The following is a 21,520-nucleotide window of genomic DNA, read 5'->3' as shown; positions in this document are numbered from 1 at the left end:
CCATGGTCCCAAGCTGGGACATAGTTTCAAAGGTTATGATGCTGGAAAACATAAGTAGTAATATTTGACTAAAGTGACTTGGTTGCACTTGCTTCTGAAGAATATATGCATCAAGAATATTTAGGTGATCACAATAGTAAAAGAGTAATATCAGACTGAAAAAAAAAATTAATTTTACTGGAAAATAATCAAGATATTTAGACATCAAAGAATAGCAAATTTCAGAGCAAAAACTTATTTCTGCATTAAATAGAAAAGCATTTATTGTAAAAACATCTAATTGCTACTTTCTAACTTTTTCTCATTTTTAATATAAAATATTTATTGGAAATTGAGTTACACATACTAAATGTTTCAGTTGAGCCAAATCTGCAAATTTTGTTGGAAGACAAAAAGCTGGATAGGATGCCTTGATGACTGCTTATGCCTGTCTCTTCTCAAAATACTGACTGATTGGATAATAAATGTTCAGTTTAAGTACTTATCAAGCACTCAAATTCGAGGCTTCAAAAATGACACTGGAATTTTAGAGAGTATCCTATTTGCAGATGTTTTGTTTTTTTTAAATGGTATAGCCTGGAATGGCTATTTAATTTTTTCCTTTTACTACTATTTTTTTCCTTTTACTTCTCTCTTTTTCTTTTTTTTTCTTTTCCCTTTTAAATTACCTCATCTTTTTGTACTTCAAATCTGAGACTTTTAAGGTTCTTTCTTGGAAGGCTTAGACCAATTCTTATTTTTATTTAAAGCAGGCAAATAAAACTTTGAGAAATTTAATATAAATAAAACCATGCTGGCATCAGCTAAACAGAATTCATAGCATTAGTGGAATGTGGTAACAAAGTGTAGGGGATTTGGATTTCATCTGAACAGCCTCTAGCCTTTCAGGTGTCTGTACAGTCTCCCCATTTTAATCACTTTTGCATAGAAAATACCTAATAGGAAAGGAAAAGGTCATAGGTCAGAACTAACTAACTAATTAGCATGCAGTCAGATGTTCATGCCATGGCCTGTTGCAACTACCAGAGACTCCCAAACATTCATTTCCACGTATCTGTGCTAAGCTGCTCAAACACTAAAACTTTCAAGCATTTTCTCCTTCAAGTCCCAGGCTGCACTTGTTCATCTTATATATTCAAATATCAGAGACCAGCAGGTTCTTAGACCCACGTTCTAATCAGTACTTTAAGACTTTTTCATTTCCTTTGAAATTGACTCCCACTGGTCACTGGGCATCTTCCCCTTACTAGGGTCCTTACTGATGGGCAGATGAAACACGTGTCACTAGATTCAGTTTCACAAAAAGGCATCCAAAAGAGAAGTTGTCTCCAAATTGGTTGTGCTGGACCATGCGTATTAATTCGCAGGAGCAACGTTGAAAGAGTAATGATATAGATTGCTAGACCTGTACATTCACACTCACCAAGGGGTCTTCTGGCTCCCCAAACTTCATAATCCTGCTCATTCCTGCTGCATGAGCTCTGTTAGACACAGCGCCCTCCCAGAAAAAATCTAATTGCAGTAATTCATTCAACAAGGCCAGACTTGAGGAATGGTTAAATACAACTTGGTTTATTAACCATCTCCTTATGATAAATCACATTATCTTACCTTACAGAACATAGGTTTCATTTTTTTCATAGTTGTTGGGGTGTCTTATTAAATAAAATACAACAGGATTTCCACAAATGATAGGCATAAAGATTGTTTCTCAATTCTAATTAAGAACAAACTAAACAAAAAACCCATTTGAACAAAATCAACTCCATTTATATGAATTAGTTTGATCTAGTCTGTTTCCATTGAGTGTAGGACTGGAAGAGTGTACAAAAAGCTTCATAGTATTGTACAAAGATGGGAAATTGCTCATTACCAGAAAAATTAGCAATAGCAGAGGTGGGGAACAAAGATTTGAATGCAAATGTTTACATACCTAACAGCAGCATAGTTGAGTTCTGATACGAAAGTCCACAATACCTTCCAGACAATTGGAGCGGAAGAAATATATTACCTACCTTGAGAATTCAGACTTTCCACTGACAACAATTTGTAACCATTAGGCCAAGAACCACTTAATGGCAGGGAGAAGTGATAAACAATAATGGCAACACATTTGTTGCAGTTCTTTGTGATGTTGGCAATCCCTGATGATGAGGTGAAGGAAGAGCCATTCTTTCCTTCTAATCAGTCTCTCTCCTAGGCCAGGAAATGGTTTGTCACATTAACCTGGCATACTTAAGTTTAAGAAGTGCAGGAAAGGATTGTACATACCTGACCTTATATGTCTTGTTGAGGTTTGTGGAATAACAAATACGTTTCTTCATTTATATCGTACACTAACCCAGAGAACAAGAAAAATCCTCAAACTCCACAGGTTCCTATATACTCCTTGAAGAACTGAAAGAAAAAAAATGAGATGATTTCACTTGCTAGCAGAACTAATTTTGGTGTAGTACTGGGGATGGCAGAAGGAACACACAGACAGAAAGCCAAACGAGTTGACAGACTTTCTACCAATGCATTGTCACCAGCTGCAGGCCAAACTGAACCAGCCTGCTCTCAATTCCAGGCAGTGAGACAATTTCTTCCTACTCTGCTGTCTTTGCATAGTTCCCATTAGCTGTAACTTAGCTAAATGCTACTATTCAGATTTTGATCTTTTCTCCCTTGCTAACTCTATTGTAGGTAGACCAAGAAAAAACAACCAAGAGATTCATAAATCAGAAATTTGCTGCAGCTTCATCTTTGTGATCACACATGCCTTTGCTCATTTCCCATCACTAAATACTCATAGATGAGAAAAAATTGAACCAGTATAACTCACATCAGCCTTTATATTTGTAAAATTGTCTGGGTTCATTCTCTTATCTGAGAATGACTGGCTTAACTTTGATTCAGTTTAATCTGTGACTAAATAATTTAAAGTAAATCCAAATAAATGTTGCTGTTCCTCAGAAATAAAATGTGAGAAGAGATTATTTTTTCTGCATTGCGTTAATTTCACAATATAAATTTACACCCAAATTTATATTGGTATGTTCTCAAGCAGCAAAGTCTTTTGGGACTTCCCGTCTCTCTTTCTCTCCCACCTGTTTTCTTTTTTCTTTTCATGGTTAATGGCATGATTACCCAAACACAGTGATTTATTCATCCTTTATTATTCCAAGGAAGTTGTTAACAAGTCACGGATTGGGTGTTAGGTTATTTAAGGCTATTAATAAGACATGCAAATACTCAAGCATGTACCTGTGTCTGACATAGAACTGCATTAGTAAAACACATACATTTTAAAGTTTTCCCTGGCTTAAACTGCATGTGTAGCATGGCTAAAGGAGTTGTCCTCATCCATTAAGGTCTTCATTGCTCAGAAATTCTACTAACTCTTTCTGACTTTTTAATTTCTCTTCAAAGGGTGCTGGCAGCATTCTGGGCATACCAGGCAGACTCAGCACAAACCAGAGCAGGAGATCAGTTATCAAGCAAGTAACATTATTCCTCAGGAGAAAGCTAATGTCCTGACTGAAGAGGTCATGAAGGGAGGTTGTTTTGTTTGGAAACAGTGAGTTCTTTGGCAAAAGTGGAAGGAGAGTCCAAAATAAATTCCCTGAGGTAGAAGCTGTGGAATTAAGGAAGTGGCAGGATTTGCACAGGAGAGCTAAGAATGGGGGTGCTTCATAAGTAGGATTTTCTTCAGGCTCCTTTTTGCTCTAGGAAAGACACAGCAGAGGAATTATTAGGGAACAAGGAGTGTAAAGTCCTCTTACACTGTGACTAAACACTCCATTTACCAAAGGGATCGAGTTTCAAGGAGGACTTGGCTGTCTCTAAGCACAAGTGAAGAGTTTTAGACGGAGAAAGAGGATTCACAGAAGTCATTGCAAAAAACCAACCCAAAACATTCAAATTAGTAAGCTACACTGAGGTGTGTGCCTTTTACCTTCCTTTTTGGTGCAAGAGACACCAGTTGACTAACTTAGAATCATAGAATGGCCTGGGTTGGAAAGGACCTTAAAGATCCTCTAGTTCCAGCCACCCTACCATGGGCAGGGACACCTTTCACTAGACCAGGCTGCTCAGAGCTCCATCAAACTGGCCTTGAACACAACAGGCACCCACAACTTCTCTGAATGAGCAACTTCAGTCTGAATAGTTTGGAACCAGCAGACAGGAAGAAGTGTTAGCTGAGATCTGAAGGAAGGGAAGGCAGGAGTAAACTGGAACAGCAGGAAGGAATCAGTGCTTCTAGAAGCAATTTGGGTAGGACTTGTTTGGGATATGTCTCTTGCACTAGTCAGGCAGAGCTTGCACCTAATACTGTCAGTCTGGTACCCAACAGCCCTGTTCATGCCTAGTTGGGCATCTAGCAACATATAGATGGGCATAAATAGAGTTTTCTCAGAAGATGGAGCAAAGCACGTCTGTTTATTAGCCTCTTCCTTTCAAAAGCACAAGTTCCTTCCAGGAAATACTTCAATCTAACCTTTACCTCTGATTCTCTAGCCAAGGGTCTGGCATAAAAATAAACATATTGAACATGTAAACTCAGTCTGTCTGGATCTTGCATTCAGATCTCAGCCAGACTGCTTTGTTCTACTTTTCCCCAGAAGAAGCAAATAGTCTTGAAACTAAATAATTTTATTTAATTTTACATAAGAAGTTCCTTCAGCCCTGGTTAAGGCTGGGTGCCAGTTTTAGGAGCACAAGACCAATATTTATTTTTGCAGAAAGCATGATAGTACATGTAAATCTTGTAACTACCTGTTGATTTGACCTAAGCATTGTAATTAATAGTCCTCAATTAGGTGAGTTTAAATAATATCATTCTGATTCAGTCTTGGACCTCTCTAATGGGGAAGTGCAATACCCTGTGGCTTGCTTTGCTAGATCCAAGCCTTATGTTCTGAACAGAAGTCAGGAGAAGGCCACTAACCCAGCTCCATAAAACTGGCCTCGAACCACCTGAGAACCTGGCCACAGGACATGTGGCAATACATTCCAAAATGAGAGCAGGTCGGACAGCATCAAGAAGTCATTTGTTTTACCCATTGGTCCCAAGGCATTATGAGACATACCTAAATCTCTTAGAACTGTTTGTCCAGAATGTCTGCTCTCTTGCTGGAGTACGGCACACTGCAGACCTTTTGTCTCAAAGGCAGCTGAACCTGTGAAATTGGATTTTCAAATCAAAGTCATTACTACCGCTTTGGAAGTCTGAGTAAAAAGGGATTGCTTTTGCACAGAAACAATGTCCACGACAGTACCAAAATGTAGATGTATAAGGTAGCACATATACTAGTTTTATATTTTAAGAGATAATGCTGTGAAAGTCAGCTCTGATCAAACAACACTTTCTGTATTGTACTCTTTTGCAAAAAAAGTTGCTGAACTTTCAGCTGATCTAATCCATTGCTAACTGTATCCCCTTTCCCTGAGCAAATATCCTGCTGTGCATGAATAATTAGCAGCTGGTCGGGGGCCAGGGAGCTGAGCAGCCCTGCTCACCTCAGCGAGGCTGTCTGTCCGGCTGCAGCCCCGACAGCCGTCGTCTGCTTCTCACATCACCATGGCAGCAAGTGCACATTCAGCCATTCCATACCTTACAGCGCATTCGGCTCAGCTCTGTGGCCCTGCAGAGCACCTCATTCCTCTTCTCTGACCTCATATGCTCTGTTTGGAAAAGACTAACATAAAACAGCTATTTTAGAGAAGATGCAGAGTGAGACAAGTTATTTTTTAAGACCAAGTATGACAAATATTTTGGAATGTGTTCAGCACTGTAAAACTCTTAAGATTTTGGCAAGGTTCTTTGAAACTTGTGTCACACATGTACTTCACACAAGCATCGTGATTTTCACCCGGGCTACAAATGTCCATTCATCACCGCAACCTTTAGTCTCCATCTCTTCATGACTTCAGTAAAGCACTTGTTCCTGTGTTCAAAACTGAGTGTATACAGGAATGCTTCTCCATCCTGGCCTTACAGATCACACTGGACCTGTACCTGCTTTGAAGAGTTGGCTTTAATCTTGGGGTTTTTTCATTTGTAACCTGAATGAGCAGTTCAAAGTCTAATGAATAGAGTATAAACATATGAGAAAATAGATGCCAAGGTTCTAGGGAAAGGAAAATTAAAATTTTGTTATAAAAGTATTCCAACATGGCACACTAATTTTACAGCTAACACTGCAAACTCATTTGTTGTCACAGATGGAAGAACAACTGATTAAAAATGCCAAATTTCCCTCTCAAATTACTCTTTTATTATAACCTGTCAGAATACTGACTCACAAATTTCTGAATATATAATGATGTTCTGAATATTAATAGAAACATTTGCAAATAAGCTGCCTTACAAAAATGAAATATTTAAGACTGCTTATTTTTTATTATTTTCAATATCTGTGATTTTGAAGCCTGAAGAAAACAAAATTAGTTTTAAATGCAATACAAATTCTAATATTCTCTTTCAGTCACCTCCAGTAACTTGTCTAAACATCTCTACAAACAGACAATGTGCAGAATTTTATTAATTTCCCTACTAGCTAAGAAACACATTTTTCATCCTGAACTCCTTTTTTTAAATTAAATTCCTAAACAGACAGTTTTTCATGGTACAGAATTTACTCCTTAAGCAACATACTCAGAATCCACAAATGAGTTATTTGAGAAAAATAAAAAGGAGGTGATAAAATAGCTCTCAAATGATAGTGTGCATGCTCCTAATCCCTTTCAGAACAAAGTCAAACAGGTGAGATAAAGTTATCTTCAAGCTCAGCTTAAGGTAAGATGTTTTGCTTTGTTCAGGAAGAAGTAATCACAGCGCTCACTTGGATCAGTTACAGCTAAGGAACATTTTAATAATACTGCCCCTCAGCTGTTCTCTAACATATCTCATCTACAACATCGTGTTGAGACCAACAATGTAGAAGGATTAGTGAATCATGTGAGAATGAGATTTTCCTAAACCAAGCCACCATAGGCCCATATTTTTGCAATAATGTGCTTCATATGCATTCACTGACTAGGGCTATGATATAGGTAGGTAAAGACAAATGTTTTGACCTGTAATAAAGTACATATTTCACATGCTTATGTTGTCACAAAGATCTGTTTCATGTTACCTACCAATATTTTTTTCCAATTATAGGTTTGAGATTTAATGAGATCTTCCTGAGTCTGAGCTATGTAAATTGATGCCTTAGGATTTTTTCTTTTATATTTTTCATTAATTTATAATCCTGCAGTTCTTTAGTGTCTAACTCTAAACCCCATGTAGAGTGTTAGCTACTGTCTTCACATTTTAGTCAGACAAAACAAGTGCACTATAGGCCTGAAATCAAGGATGCCTCACTGTCTCAGGCCTGGAGAAATGTAAACAAAAGTGAGTTGGGAAGAAGCACCCTCAGGGTAAATGACTTCATTACCTGAAACTCTAATTAAAAGATTAACCCCCAATATGCAAATGGAAATAACTTATAAAAGTGTGAAAACTCATGATCCAGTGCCCATTTTGGGTGTAGCCCCTGGGTAGGCTTTGTCTGCCCTAAATGTACCTAAAGGCCCTTCAATAAATATAACAGCTTTTTGCTCCCTGAATTTTGTCAGGCTTCTGGTTTTAGGAATCCCAATAAAGCATCAAATAGGCTACATTCTGATACAGTACACTTTAAATCAAAGTGCATTTTCAATGCATCAGACAGAAGAACGTTTAAATTGTATTAATTTTTGAATATAGTGCAAACCCTTTGCTAACAGCAAAAGACAAAAATAACATGGACTCAATTTCTAGCATTGCTTAAGTCAATGGAATTTTGTCACTGAGGTTGATAAGGACAGAATTTAAATTAATTATTGTGTAAATCAGTATTAGACTCTCTTTGCTATTCTTTGGCTTCTAAACCATCCCACTGTTTCATATAACAGTGAAATGTATGTGTTTATTGCAAATCATATCATGAAGTGCATAACATAAACAGATAGATAAGTTATATTTTCCTCTAAACAAACCATCCACATCTGGACAATGAAGGTTCAAATTCCAGGTGGACTATGATGGATTCCTCCCAGACACCATGAGGAAATACTTTGTTTTCTGTGTAAGCATTCTATGCCTTTAAAAACAATCAAACAAACAATACACAAAACTGTTCCTGCTCTTCAAGTCTTTAGCTCTTACTATTCCCCTCCATTATATATACAAATGATATATACCGATCCTCTCCATTGTATATACAAAATTATATATACAGTCTTTGTAGTGCCTCATAGACAAGTCTAGACTCCTGAGCTGTGATTCTCAGAACAATCCCTATGACATCTTTGTTCATATGTGGAAATTAGGGGGAAAAAAAAAAATTTAAAATCTGATTTTCTGATGTTCCTCACTGTTCCTTACAATCTGAATCTCAGGAAGACATATAACTTTTTTTTTTTTTGTAGGAGATATTCTACTGAAATTTAATGGTCAGACAAAGACCAAAAAAACCCAAAACAACTCAAAAATAGTAGCTACCTCTACTTAAGGGCACAATGGTCTTGTCCTTCAGAGAGGCTAATCACTCAGGTTTTGGTGAAGCCACCTATCTAAATCAGGGAATCATTTTCACCAGTCTTAGCCTGAGATTCCACACATAAAATTCACGCGAAGAAATGTGGATATTTATAATGTTGATGTTTACATCTCAAAGTTAGTACTCTTAAATTTTCTGTACAGTCACTACAGAGAAATAAGCATTTTTAGGATATGAGTCACCTCATCCCACCGCAGATATCTAAATATGTCATAACAGTTGTGCCCAATAAGTGCCTGTTTCTTACCAGTGATTGTAAAGGAAGTCTTAAGTAGCTAGCTGAGATGGATGCATCTGCATGTTTGAGGTTCAAATTTCCTGAGACAATTCAAATTTCCTGATTCTGTTTCATGACAAAGCATGGGTGAGGGACCTCACCAAATTTTGCAGGAAGCACCTCTAGCAATAACCTTTGCTGCACTGGCCATGCTTGTTTCCAGCTGCAGCACAGGGCCGTGGCATGGAGAACCCAGACACCCAACACAACAGCCAAACAGCGGACAGTGGCTCAGGCTGACCACCACATGCAAAGAGCTGATGCTTCATCGTTTTTTCAGTGCTGGGGGGTGGATATGGGAGTCAAGGCAAGAATTATCATCATTGGTACATGAAACATTATTATCAGGGTGCAAAATAGATTATTAGTAGTAAAAGGTGGAAAATATGCTGCTGGCAAGATGAGTAATTGGAGAAAAAGCATAGACAGAGTTTTATGAATCTCCAGTGTTGTGTTCCAAGAAAAATCTTCTATTATGAACAAGTGAACAAAAAGAATCTTAAACTATGGAGGGAGAAGCTAAAGATTTCTCTTGGCCCCTAGCCCTTTGAAATGTGTTCAGGAACAAGTTTCTCTTTGCGTTGTTTTCTATAAATGTAAAGCACAAGCATTTAGGTAGTAAATTTCTTTGCTACACACTGTAGAAGGACAAAACAGTAGGAGAGCCAGAACCACTATTTTGTGTGGGAGAAAGATGAGTCACTGACATGAGATAAAATTAAATTGGCTCTTACATAAGTTTATCATAACCTTCACTTCTTCAGCATCAAAGCTGATGACTCAGTATTTGTTTTTAAAGGGTGTTCATTGCCGTATAATACCTGGCCGTCATCAAAGATGATTTATGTGACATCCATCTATATCTACATTTTATAGATCTCTAAGATTGCTGTAATTCTTTTAGGACCAGATATAGATAATTATACCTCCTGTGATACTGTCTCAGAGCCATCACTCTTAGCAGCTTTGTGATGAAAAATTAATAGTTTCTTCCAAACTCTCTAAAAAAAATCTCACCTTTTGGGTTTTTTTAGCAGAAACAAGGGGGGAAATTTGCAATCTGAGCTATCTACAAGAATTTAGATTCATATTTCTCTTCCAAGAATAATAAAAAATGGATCAGAAAATTTTTTCCATCTTTCTGAATCAATGTACAATTTCAAGTGATTAAGTCTGAATTACTAAAATCTTGATCAAGAATTCTAGCAGGACATGAATTTGGTTAATTGTGAACTGATTGTTCCCCATAAATTAATATATTTTCTGTCTCAAAGTAGTTTTATTCTAAGGAGATTACTTTGAAAGTCAGTAAATGCAGAGTTAGCTCCCTCCTTCCTCTAGAAAAGTAGCACTGCTGGAAATGTGTTGGACAGTACATTGAGTTTCCACTTCCACAAAAAAATTAGCCAAATCATCAGGATTGCAAAAACTTAAAGGCTGACCCTGAAGCCTACTAAATTGCTTTTCCAGAAATAAAGGCCAACATACAACAGAAGTTTGTTTCTTTTTATTCCTAGGGAGGTGCTCAGATTCTGCCTACCTGCTTGTGCATGATGACTCCTGGTGGGACATGGCTGACACCTGCCTGCCCTTACCCCTGCACAGTAAGAGTCTCTCCACTGTCCCTTTGAAGTCTTCATTCCCACTTTGACTAGATCTGCAATTGCATTTGCCTGGACATAATACCCTACTCTTCCTGAAGTTCCCAGATCCTTTGCGATTGCAGTGGGCGCACAAGTACTGTGACTGGATCTGTGAGAAAGCCTCCTCTTATGGAGAAAGAATGGACTGTTCCACATATAGGAATTTTGGTGGAGCAGCTGCGATAAGTACGTAACCAAATTTCTCTCAAGCAACAATGGACATTAGAAGATAGCAGACTGATAGCAGCTAACTAATGTCTTCTGGAATCCAGGCTTTTGCCGTGTTCACAGTGCTCAAAAGGCAGAAAGCCCATGAAGCATAAGATAAAAAATCACAAAGGACTGGTAAAAATCTGTTAAGAGACTGGAAAGGATATGTTAAGAGTCACCTTGGGACTCTCCTGACTAGATCAGTTCATCAGCATAGACATAGCTGACTAACACTTTAGAAGGAAAAATAACAATTCAGTGATTTCTATTTTTTTCCTCAAAATAGAATAGATCTACACATAGCTACTGAGGAGTAGTAACAGTTCAATATCTGTGCCAAGACAGCTCCATGTAGGTTGGGTCGCCCGTCTTTTTCCTTTTTTCTGGACTATGTAAAGCTGACACTATTTTCTGTAGCACCATGGAAGGAAAAGCATATTCTGGAGGAATGTGAGGATTGGTCCAAAGCCCACTAAAGCCAGTGGAACTCTTTCCATTGATTTAAATGGATTTGCATCAGACCCTAAATGAAGAAAAATGGATCTTCAAGTTCTGGGCTAAGGAAATAATTCCATTGGGAGTGACATGGAAAAAACACATGAAGGTGAGGGAACTTGAAGAAAACAAAAGGATCTGAAAACTTGGCAACAGCAACTGGTTCAGTATTTTTGGAGGTTATAAAAACAGATGAGCTTTCTCTGGTGCAAATTCACCCCCCTCTAAGCAGGCTGATTTATCCCTGTGTCAGGAACATATCAAGAACATATGAGCCTCATCTCCTGGGTTTCTTCCTTTATTTGTGCTTCACTTCAGAATTGACTGTCACAATGGAAATGACACAGTGTTGTCAACTCCTCCCAGAATGCTGTCTAATTTATGACAAGTAATTTCAAATACGTGGTTATCCAATTTTCCATTTCTTTCAATTCCATAAGAAGTAAAAATTCCCCAGTGTCCTTAGTGTCCCCATATGGCCTCTCTGGATTGAACATTATCCAAAACTGACTGTTTTATTAGCTGCTGAGTTTTCAGATCCCATAATAAATGCCTTAGAAATGCAAGTGGCGCTTAATGTTAATGTGCAGGAAAAACAGCTTCCAGGTAAATTGGATAAATGCATATTAAAAAGAATCAGTATTTTTAGTAAAAGTGGGCATTTAAAACAACACTGATACAGTTTTGAAGAAAATGAATCAAGAACATCAGTTGAACATAATTAAAGCAGAGAGGAAAAAACTCTTTTCATTTAGATTAATGCAGAACAGCTGCCTATTAAAATAATGCAGAAAAAAAAAAGGAACCCAAAAGAATTCAAAATAAAAGGACTGAATGCAAAGGTGTAAATTTAAGCTAGATCAAGAAAACAAATTGAATCAAAATTTAAGCTTCTGAAGGATTGGTGCAGTCATGGGCATTCTCATCTTGCAGAAGCAAATACAAAAGAATGGCCAATGTTATTGGCTCCTACAGGAACCTGCAGTTGGTCACTTAAGAGAGCCATGCTTTTCAAATAGCATGGCTGTAGATGTATGCTGTGGAAGAGGGATGGATACAAAATCATTTGCTGAACTGCAGATTTTCTCTCCTGGTATAGATTAAGTGTGCTACAAAGACAGAGCAGGCATGCCAACTAGCACTCCTCTACAGTGTGCTTCATCTCTTAATTTAAGAAGGACTCGCTGACCCAAAAGACTTAACTGTGAGGTAGGAGCAAGTGAAAAATTGCTCTCTTCTGCCATCAGCACTGAGTAGTATGAAAACATATAATTGCTTTCACAGATTGGATTTCTTTTACTTTTATATTTTGAAATATTCCCATTTTTTATATTAAATATTTTCAAGGCGAGGCAGTCAGAAGGAAAATATTTTAGGTTCCAGAATGTATAATTTTATCTTTCATTAATAAAATGAGAGAAACTACTCAAAGTTCTTATTTTAGCTAGAAAAAACATACGTTAGCCCTCTGTGTTATTCTTCCCATGATGTCTCTCTAACATGCAGTACCTTTGAGTATCTGGGACATCAAAAATACAAGGACCATCCTTGCTTATTCTGGGACCGATTTGCTCCTTGCTGGATATTCTGAAGGAATGTAGTTTCCTTGTGTAATATAAGTCATATATTTGTGCTCAAGATGACAGGTGAGTTCCTATGCTAGTCTTGTTTTACTGACAACTGATTCTTGAGTTCTGGACTGTATCTTTTAAGAAACTTCTCTTTAAAGCTCCTGCACTTCATAAAGCTCCAAAATTCACCTGAAAATTACCTCAGTTTCCCTCAAGTTTGAATTCTGAGTTTCTCAAATTCTTTGAGTACCTGCTTTCACATGCAACTGAAAGAGAAAACTTAGCTTTTCAGCATCCACTTGTCCTGTCACACGTGTTACTTTAGACGTGTGAGGTAAACTGGACCAAGGACCTCTCACTGAAAAGTGTATCACTGAAAGGAGTGGATGAGTGAAGATTAAAGCATGGTGAGCCCAGAACTGCAGGGTGAGCCCAGAACTTAACATTTCTCACAGCACAGTGGAAGAGTTTTAGGCTAAAACATCTATTCCTTCCCCTGTTGATCTTTGAGTGCGTAGGAAGATTGGTTATTCATGCACAGTGAAACTTCATTGTTTATACTTCCTGGAGAGGGGATAACATCTCCTTTAGTACCACTACCTTGTTTTAAGGATGCTACTGAAACGGATCTGAACAGTCACGTTCTAATTCTCTTTACTGCCTATAGAAGCTAGGTTGGCTAGACCAGAGATGCCTCAAGGTGGATGAGGAGAGTTCTATCACAGATGCCTACCAAGATGAGAGTCATGGCTAGCACACAAGTCATTTAAGAAGTCAATGGGGACACATAATTTTGATTATCATATGCTGCGCAACATAAGGATGAAAGGCTGCAGGCTCCCTGTGATCCTTTAAGTAAATTTTCTTCCTTATCTTTATATTTCTAATTGAATTTTACCTTTAAATTTCTTATTGAATTAAATAGAACAGTCCAATCTTTCTAACTACCCATCAATAGACCTCCATGCCAGATTATGTGTGCATGTGTGTGCATATTTGTTTATTTTTGTGTTAGTCAGAGCCAGGTATTGACATTCTAAGATCTTGGCTGGTCAGATAAAAATCTCTTTCTTTGTAAAGATTGGCCATTTTTCAAGCCACAGGAACTTTAAACAGTTTCCTGGCAGATACTGAGCAAGCAGGTTGAAGTGGGCAGTGTGATGAAAGGGGAAACCACCTCTTTAATCCTGCAAGTTGCTGAAATTTACAGTAGATTTTTCTTTTTCTCATTACTTGTTTATTTTCTATTTTACTATTTTTTTAATCTGGCTAAATCCATTACAGTGTATGTAAAGAAAATGTCTTAAGGCACTATGTGCCTTATATTAATTTTTTTTAAAGAAAATCTTGCATAATGCTCATTCTGGTGGGTACAATGTCTGCATTCACACCTGCTCTGTGGTTACATCAGGCTCCAAGTGGAAACTGGTTCAGTCAGTAGCCTATTACTTGACTTCCATGGAGATCTGCCTGCATAATGTTTGCAGTCTTGGGCTCAGATCAGACCTGTAAAATCCTAGGTTTATGTGAATCTGGCTCTCCATGCATCTCTGGGAAAGAAAACAGAAAAGTTCTTTGCACCTCCATAATGCAAAAAAATGCTTTGCAATCCAAATGCTCCTTAATGCTCATGCTAACAATTGCAGAAGCTGCTGAGAAGAAATTTGGTGAGGACAGGGACAATGGATCCTTTCAACGTGACCCCCAGTGTTATGGCCAGGTTTTTTCAGGCACGGGTAGGTGCTGGACCAGCTTTTCTTTTGGCATGCTGTGATAATAACACCACCAGAGGGGCACAGGCTTCTGAGAACCCAATGCAAGATATCATCCATGAAATCTGAATGTGTGTTCTGAGCTTCACCCAGACTGTCAACAGGTTCTGACTCTGGGATTAGAAGGCACTTCTGGGAGGAGGATAGGAGAAATCTGCAGTTAATCAAAATTAAGGTCCACTTTCTTTCACGACTTTCCCTGAATTGTATTTATTTTTCCTTTGTCTTTCTTTTCCCATAAGAGTGTTATTTCCTATGTCATTATGAATGCAGTAGCAGGGTCATATCATCTATCAAAATGGTTCTAGAATTGCCTGTCCCTAATTTTGTGGTTATCAAAAGGATTGTCCTTAGGGGAAAATGTTCCTTTATTTGGTGGGGATTAGTTCAGTTCATGCAGGAGATACCCTTGTGTAGAGGCACAATCCTCTAAAGAAACAAGGTCCTGGAGGAGGCATGAGGACAGAATGGCTTCATGCCTTGGGAGATGTATCTGCACTGCACATGAACCACATTAAACTCATATGTCATAGGCCAAATGCAGCTATAAAAGGGACAAGGGTTTGTGTACAATGTATATCATACATAGTGAATATTTATTCTCTCAGAAAGAGTAAAGACAGTCCTGTGCTTCAACTAATTCAGAATAAAGTCAGGCTCAGGTTCTTGTTAGTTGATTGGATGCTAGAGAGTTTTTAATATTAAAATGGTTTACTAGAAGCATACTGAAATTCTTTTTAAAAAGAAAAGCCCGATACCAATCAGTGCATTCAAAACACGACAAAGTATTTTTTTATATACTTGAAAAAATATAGGTAAAAAAATTTACTTGTGGATTTAAACCTTAAACAATAATCACTCAATGTTATTTTATTCATTTTGCTAATCACAGCCTTACATTACAAGCAGTGAGCAGTGAGCTCTAACTTTTTCCCAAAAACATGTGCTAAGTGTACAAGGCTTGTGCAAACCTTCTACCACAGCAGACAAATCCCTGACTTTCTTATGTCTCTACCTCAAAAATTAATTTGTTTCCATGTCCCTATGTTATTCAAAACCATGTAACCTAAATAAAAGCAAACTCAGATGAAAGGCAATGGAAACTGAGCACATTTCAGATGCAATAAATACAAAGAGAATAGAGACTTATAAGGCTTTTCTCAGTGGGAATTTGGGGTGAAAACCTGGGTATGGTGAAGTCTGAGAATTTTGTCATAAAGAATGAGGTTTTCACCGAGTCTTCAATATTTCTGCTCAGAGGATGAAGCATGGACACTTCTTGACTTTCCTTGCCTCATCAGCTGTCACAGTGAAATTTTTTTTATGAATCTTTCTCCTGGAAACTAGTTTTGCTACAAAAGTAGAGAACTGCTAAGACAGCAATTTCGGCAATGCAGTTTCTGGGGTGGTTTGGTTTTGTTTTCTTTGGTTTTTATTAATGTGTGATACTTATTTTTCATGCCATGCAGATGTTCCACACAGTCTCCAAAGTTCTCAGACCAATTTTTGCAAATTTCTGGTTGTACACCAGCATAATTTATCAAGACTAACATAAGTCAAGAGGCTTATACAACTTGGTACAGATGGGTTAAATGTCCACTTCATCTGTGACAATGTGGTGTGACAATGTGGTGAAGTCTAGTTACCCTAAATTATCTTGCCAATAAAGAGCTGCCTAGAATATGTTATATCTTGCTATTGGCAGGAAAATTCTGGAAGGGAATTTTGTAGGTACACACATGATATCTCTTTCACATGAACCATCAAATGTCAACAGAAACCCATGGTCCTAAATCACTGAGATATTTTAGAAAAATCCCAACCTTAGTGAGCTCCCCAGATTGAGCTATGGGTAGAAGGATCTGCCATCTTCTCCCCAGCCAACCTGCAGAAATAGAGTATGGGGCAAATCAATGCATGTCCTGATGCAAGAACAGATAGTAGTGATGACCTGGCTGCTCCCACAACATTCTGGGAACAGGAATGCTTCTAAGTGGATCCACAGTCAGGATGAAATGTTTCACAATATTTCTGAGTTTAAAAAAAATAAATGGAATAATTCCAGGGAGCCCCTTCCTTAACAGAGCAAGCTGTTCTTACAGTATTATATAGCTGACTGAGTTTTCCAAGTAAAATTCCATCTCTTCTTCACTCTGTTGGCTCACAGATATATAGGTTTTGCTTTAAAAAAAAAAAAAAAGAAATGCAGGGAATGATGTTTTTTGCATATTTCTGAAATATCTTGGGCCATTAAATTGAACAGTTTGCTTCTTCCAGATATCAGAATTCAAAGTAGTATTTTCAATTTACATTAGGAAGAAAAAAAACCCAGGAAAATACTAGCAGCAAAAAGTGTTTCTTACAGATAGCAGGTCACTAAATGCGCCACTTCATAATTAGAAAGTGCCATCTTCTCAAAGTAATAAAAAAGCCCTCACTCTTCCTTGAATGATATCTCCAACAGCCTTGAGACCAATACAAATAAAAAATGATGAATGAGCTGTAGCAGCATATAATGTAATGATGGAACATAAGTAAATACATTCTGCTCTGACAGCTCTATGAACACTTACAATAAAATCTAATTGCAGACATCTTCAAATATTACATTAGAGATAATGACTTTGTGTAAATATCAATGTGTTGCTTTTTGATATTAACTACAACTCAGTGCTCTGACAGCTTTTCATGAGTTTCAGAGTGAAGTGTTCATTAGGTTTTTTAATTTTAATTTTGCATGGTTTTGTTTTCTTTTGATATTTATTGCTTCTTCTCCTGAAAATTAAAAATTGCTATTCCTTTGACATTTTCTCTCTCATTTTCCCCTCAGAGACTTAGAGAAAATTTGGGTATTTTATTTAATTTGAAATAGACCAGATTTCCTAAAACCATCATAACATGGCACTTCTGACCTCTATACAGATTCTGCATGCCTGCATGTATATAAAAACCATGCAAAGACAAAAAAAATAAGTACACCAATATTCATCCTCTTTATAGAAATATAAAATTGCTAAATACTGGATTCTATTACTGTTACACTTGACTCTTCCTGCTATTCTGCTCTCTTCTAGCAGTGCTCCTGTGAATTTTATTGCATGTCTGTTAGGCCTTCCAAAACCAAGGAATAAATTCTTCATAACTGTCTCAAACTGTCTGACATTTTAAAGTGCTAACATATTTGAAATACTTTCCTATATTCTGTACCCCTCTGCATTTTATTTAATGTCTATGTCTGTTGCTAATTAGGACCATCTTTTTACTTGTTTTTTTATTTTTTCATTTGGAGATTTTACATTTAAATTTCACATATTTCTTTTCTCTAAGACCCCTCTGTTGTACAGTCATTGGTTTCATAGCTATTCCGGTTAATTTGGCTATGTTTCTTTTTCCTTTCTAGCAGAGGTTTGGGGTTTTTCTTACTGCAGTTATGAACGAAGGTTGGTTTAAATTTAGAGCGAGGTAACAGGCATTCACTTTATTTGGTTGGCCAAAAATGCTGCTCAAAGATTTATTTCAATTATAGTTTCCCTTTTGGAGAATGTATTTCACTAACACTGTGCACAGAATTTTGTTTAAGAAACAAGTCTCTTTCAAACTATTTGTTATGATTGGCATTTTGTAAAATAAAATCCTTAATATGTTATGTGAGCACTTCCCTGATGTTATATGGTAGAATCAGCTAAAACTGTTGTCATTGAAAGAAAAGGTGCTAATGGGGAAAACAAGAAATGAATAAAACAGCCTAGGCAAGTACCTGCAAATTCAAATACAAAGAAGAGAAAAGAAAAGCTCTTAGGTTCAAGCGCACATTTTATTTCAGAAAAAAAAATTCTTTCATGAATTTGAAGATCTGTCTGAATATTTGTCTTGCTTCAGTTGTCTTTTTATACTCTCTAGAACAGATTGGCTCTCTCAGTGTCTATAGCTCTGCTGTTTGCAAGAACTGCACTATTTAGCTGGAGCAATGGAAAGATGCTTAAGAATATTTTCAGTTTGAAAGTACTATTGAGTCTTGCTCTCAATCTCCTTATGTAACATATATTTTTAGTACTGGGAGTTCAAAGCTGCTAATGCATTGTGTTTCTGAATGACAAATAGAACATACTAAAATCTACACTGGTTTTTTTAAGAAAGTTTCAGGGAAATTCATGCAGCTCTGAGTGAAACTCTACCCTGCCTTTAGCTATCCAAGTATTTCCTTCCTTGCACAGAAGGCTGAATGATTCATTGTACCCAGGATCTCTGTTCACTGGTAGGTACGAAGCTGACGTGACTACATAACGCAGCCAGAGAACAGGAGCTCTCCTCGGGCTGAGAATCTGAGACACTGAGCAGCAGCTGCAGAAAGGAACCTTTCCTCCTCAGGATTTATTCATGATATAAGGTCTTGACAGCTGACAAAAAAATGGTACCCATTTTTCTTCGCAGAGTGTCTGAATTGCTTTCCTCCCAGTTATGGCAACAGCCAAGGAATTTTTTACCAGGAGATGTGCAGTGCAACTAGACCTGTAGACAGAATAAGTAAATTATTTTGTAAAACTGAAGTATTAAAATAAAGAGATATGCCTGCTGAAAATTAAGAGACTGAGAAGAGATTGTACTTTCTAACTCTATAACTTTATGTATGCCAATGAAAATCATATTCAGTTAATTTCTCAGATTGAATTAATCAACAAAACAAAAAAGCAAGTGACTGACACTCCTGGGTCATGACCCCACATCTCACTAAACTTTAGCAAGCCATTTACTAAGCCTCAATTTCAACCCACTCTTCTAGTCTCTGTCCTTATTTTTCGAAGATAAGTATGCACTTCCAAGATCTGTCTCTTTGTGTGAGAAACATCACCTCCTGCAGATGATCCTCACTCTTCCATGACAATAGAGGAATATTAGATGATCAAGCAAGACAGACTGTTTACTTTTTGATAGTCAGGTTATGTGAAATCAATCTCCATCCAGTCTACCCATCTCTTACACATATTTTCTTTTCAGAATCTGACAGCTCTTGTTCATTCTAATGCCTTATATTGTGAGCATTTTCTCTTACTAGTTCATCTAAACCAGCACAGAAAGAGTAGAAACTAAAATGGAGGTAGAGGGTTGGAGGAAGAAGAGCAAAAATGACTAAGTAAGGGGAGGTAGGCATATAAATAGAGAGTTATGGTTATAGAAATCAGAGTTGTATCAAAATGAGGGAAATAAATAGAAAGAACCATAAATTCAAGCAGCCTAAATATAAAACCAGAATATGGCATGTCAAAGAAATATCTGATAACAAGAACTGCAAAAACCAGAAGAATTTTTAATATATCTTTTTCAAGCATAGCAGGAATAGGAGGAGTGCAAAAGAAACTGTAAAACTAAAAGAAGCATTCACAGAGTATAAGTTAATGGTAGGAAAAGACTAAATTAGATACATGTATTTTAATATAAGTTCACTGTAGGGGAGCTTGGGAGAAAGTTTGTGGAGGAAGCATTAGAAGTGCTGCCTGAAACTGAAATTCTAATAGAAGTTACAGACCTCTGAAAGTTTATAGAGAAAATCAATATGTTTCTCTAACCGTTCGTTTCTACAAACCATCTAACTCATTCAAAAAGGAAAAAAAAAACCTTTTATCTACTTATTTGAGATGTCTCTGAACAAGTAATAAAACATAGGGCATCTCTGTCAAAAGGGACTAACTTTGGACTTAATGGGAAGGAAAATGCAAGGAATTAGACTGAGAAAACAAAGCAATTGCTCTGCACGATAGACTGGCCATAGGACCTTGTGCTCCTATGGGGCCCATGCAGTGTTTGCACACCAAAACACAAGAGGAAATTCTTTGTGTTGTAGCACCAGTTTACATGACAAACAGCTCAGGCCATCTGGTGACCATACACTTTCACCATACTGTTGTCTTTCGCAATTGTGCTGAAGAATTTGGAGTGCATGGTACTCACGACAGTTTGAGATCTGTGGTGGTTCCCCATTGCAGATGAGCCCTAGCCTCTAAAGATGTAAGAAAATGCAGTGAAGGAATGATTTCCTGACACTTTTGATGTGGAGCACAAAGGTAATAAATTTACCTTCACGCTCCCGCCCTGGTAGAGGATTCAATTCTTGAATTTAGAACAACAACTCACAACTAGCTTACAAATAGCAACTTAAATGTTAAATTTTTATCATTAGGAGATTTGTTGTTAAATGCCTAAACAATTTATTTTGCTTTTTTTTTCAGATATTTTTAATTGACTAATTTTAATTGACTAATTAATGTTAGGTGCATTTAGAGAGACAAGATATTTCAATATGAGGAGTTTTTTCCCTAATTATTATCATAAATATTGTCTCTTGCCATGGACTTACACTACAAAAAATATATTGACCTGAAAGATTTTGCCCTTATAGGCTGCAGTTTGAAACAGACAAAGACCTCTCTTTTGAATCAATGACATCATTCCATCATTTTACTGATTTAGCACAGAAAAAAGACATTCATATTGAAATCAGGCCCCTCTGGAAAAGATCATCTGACTTTGTAGATAGATTCAGCTTATTTTTTATGCATATCTATACTGAAAAACTCATTTATAAACGAGTTGCATATAAATAATCAACATACATAAAAATCACACGTAAAAATCATCCTCTTAGCATGGAAAAAAGGAATTAAATGAAAATGTTTTTCCATTGATAATATCAAAGACAAAATTATTCCAAGAACAAAAGAACAGATAAAACTCTCGTGTCTATAAGTTGTTGGTCTGTGCTGTCTCATCCATTTCTGGTTTCTCTACAAGATTCCTTAAAAAAAATCCCTGCACATTGTGTCACTTCCCTCTTGTATCTTTGACCAGATCATCCCAGTTTCCATTCCTGACTTTCAGCTGTTCAGCTAAACAAGAGCAATGCATGCTTTCACTATTCATGCTGATGTTTCTCTTTAAAATAAAATCATCTGAATATCTCTGAGACTTTTTCCACTTATCAGATTTG

The sequence above is a fragment of the Molothrus ater genome, chromosome 3 (genome assembly GCF_012460135.2).
Source record: "Molothrus ater isolate BHLD 08-10-18 breed brown headed cowbird chromosome 3, BPBGC_Mater_1.1, whole genome shotgun sequence".
In the NCBI taxonomy this organism is placed as follows: domain Eukaryota; kingdom Metazoa; phylum Chordata; class Aves; order Passeriformes; family Icteridae; genus Molothrus; species Molothrus ater.
Note: the sequence above shows the minus strand (reverse complement) of the source record.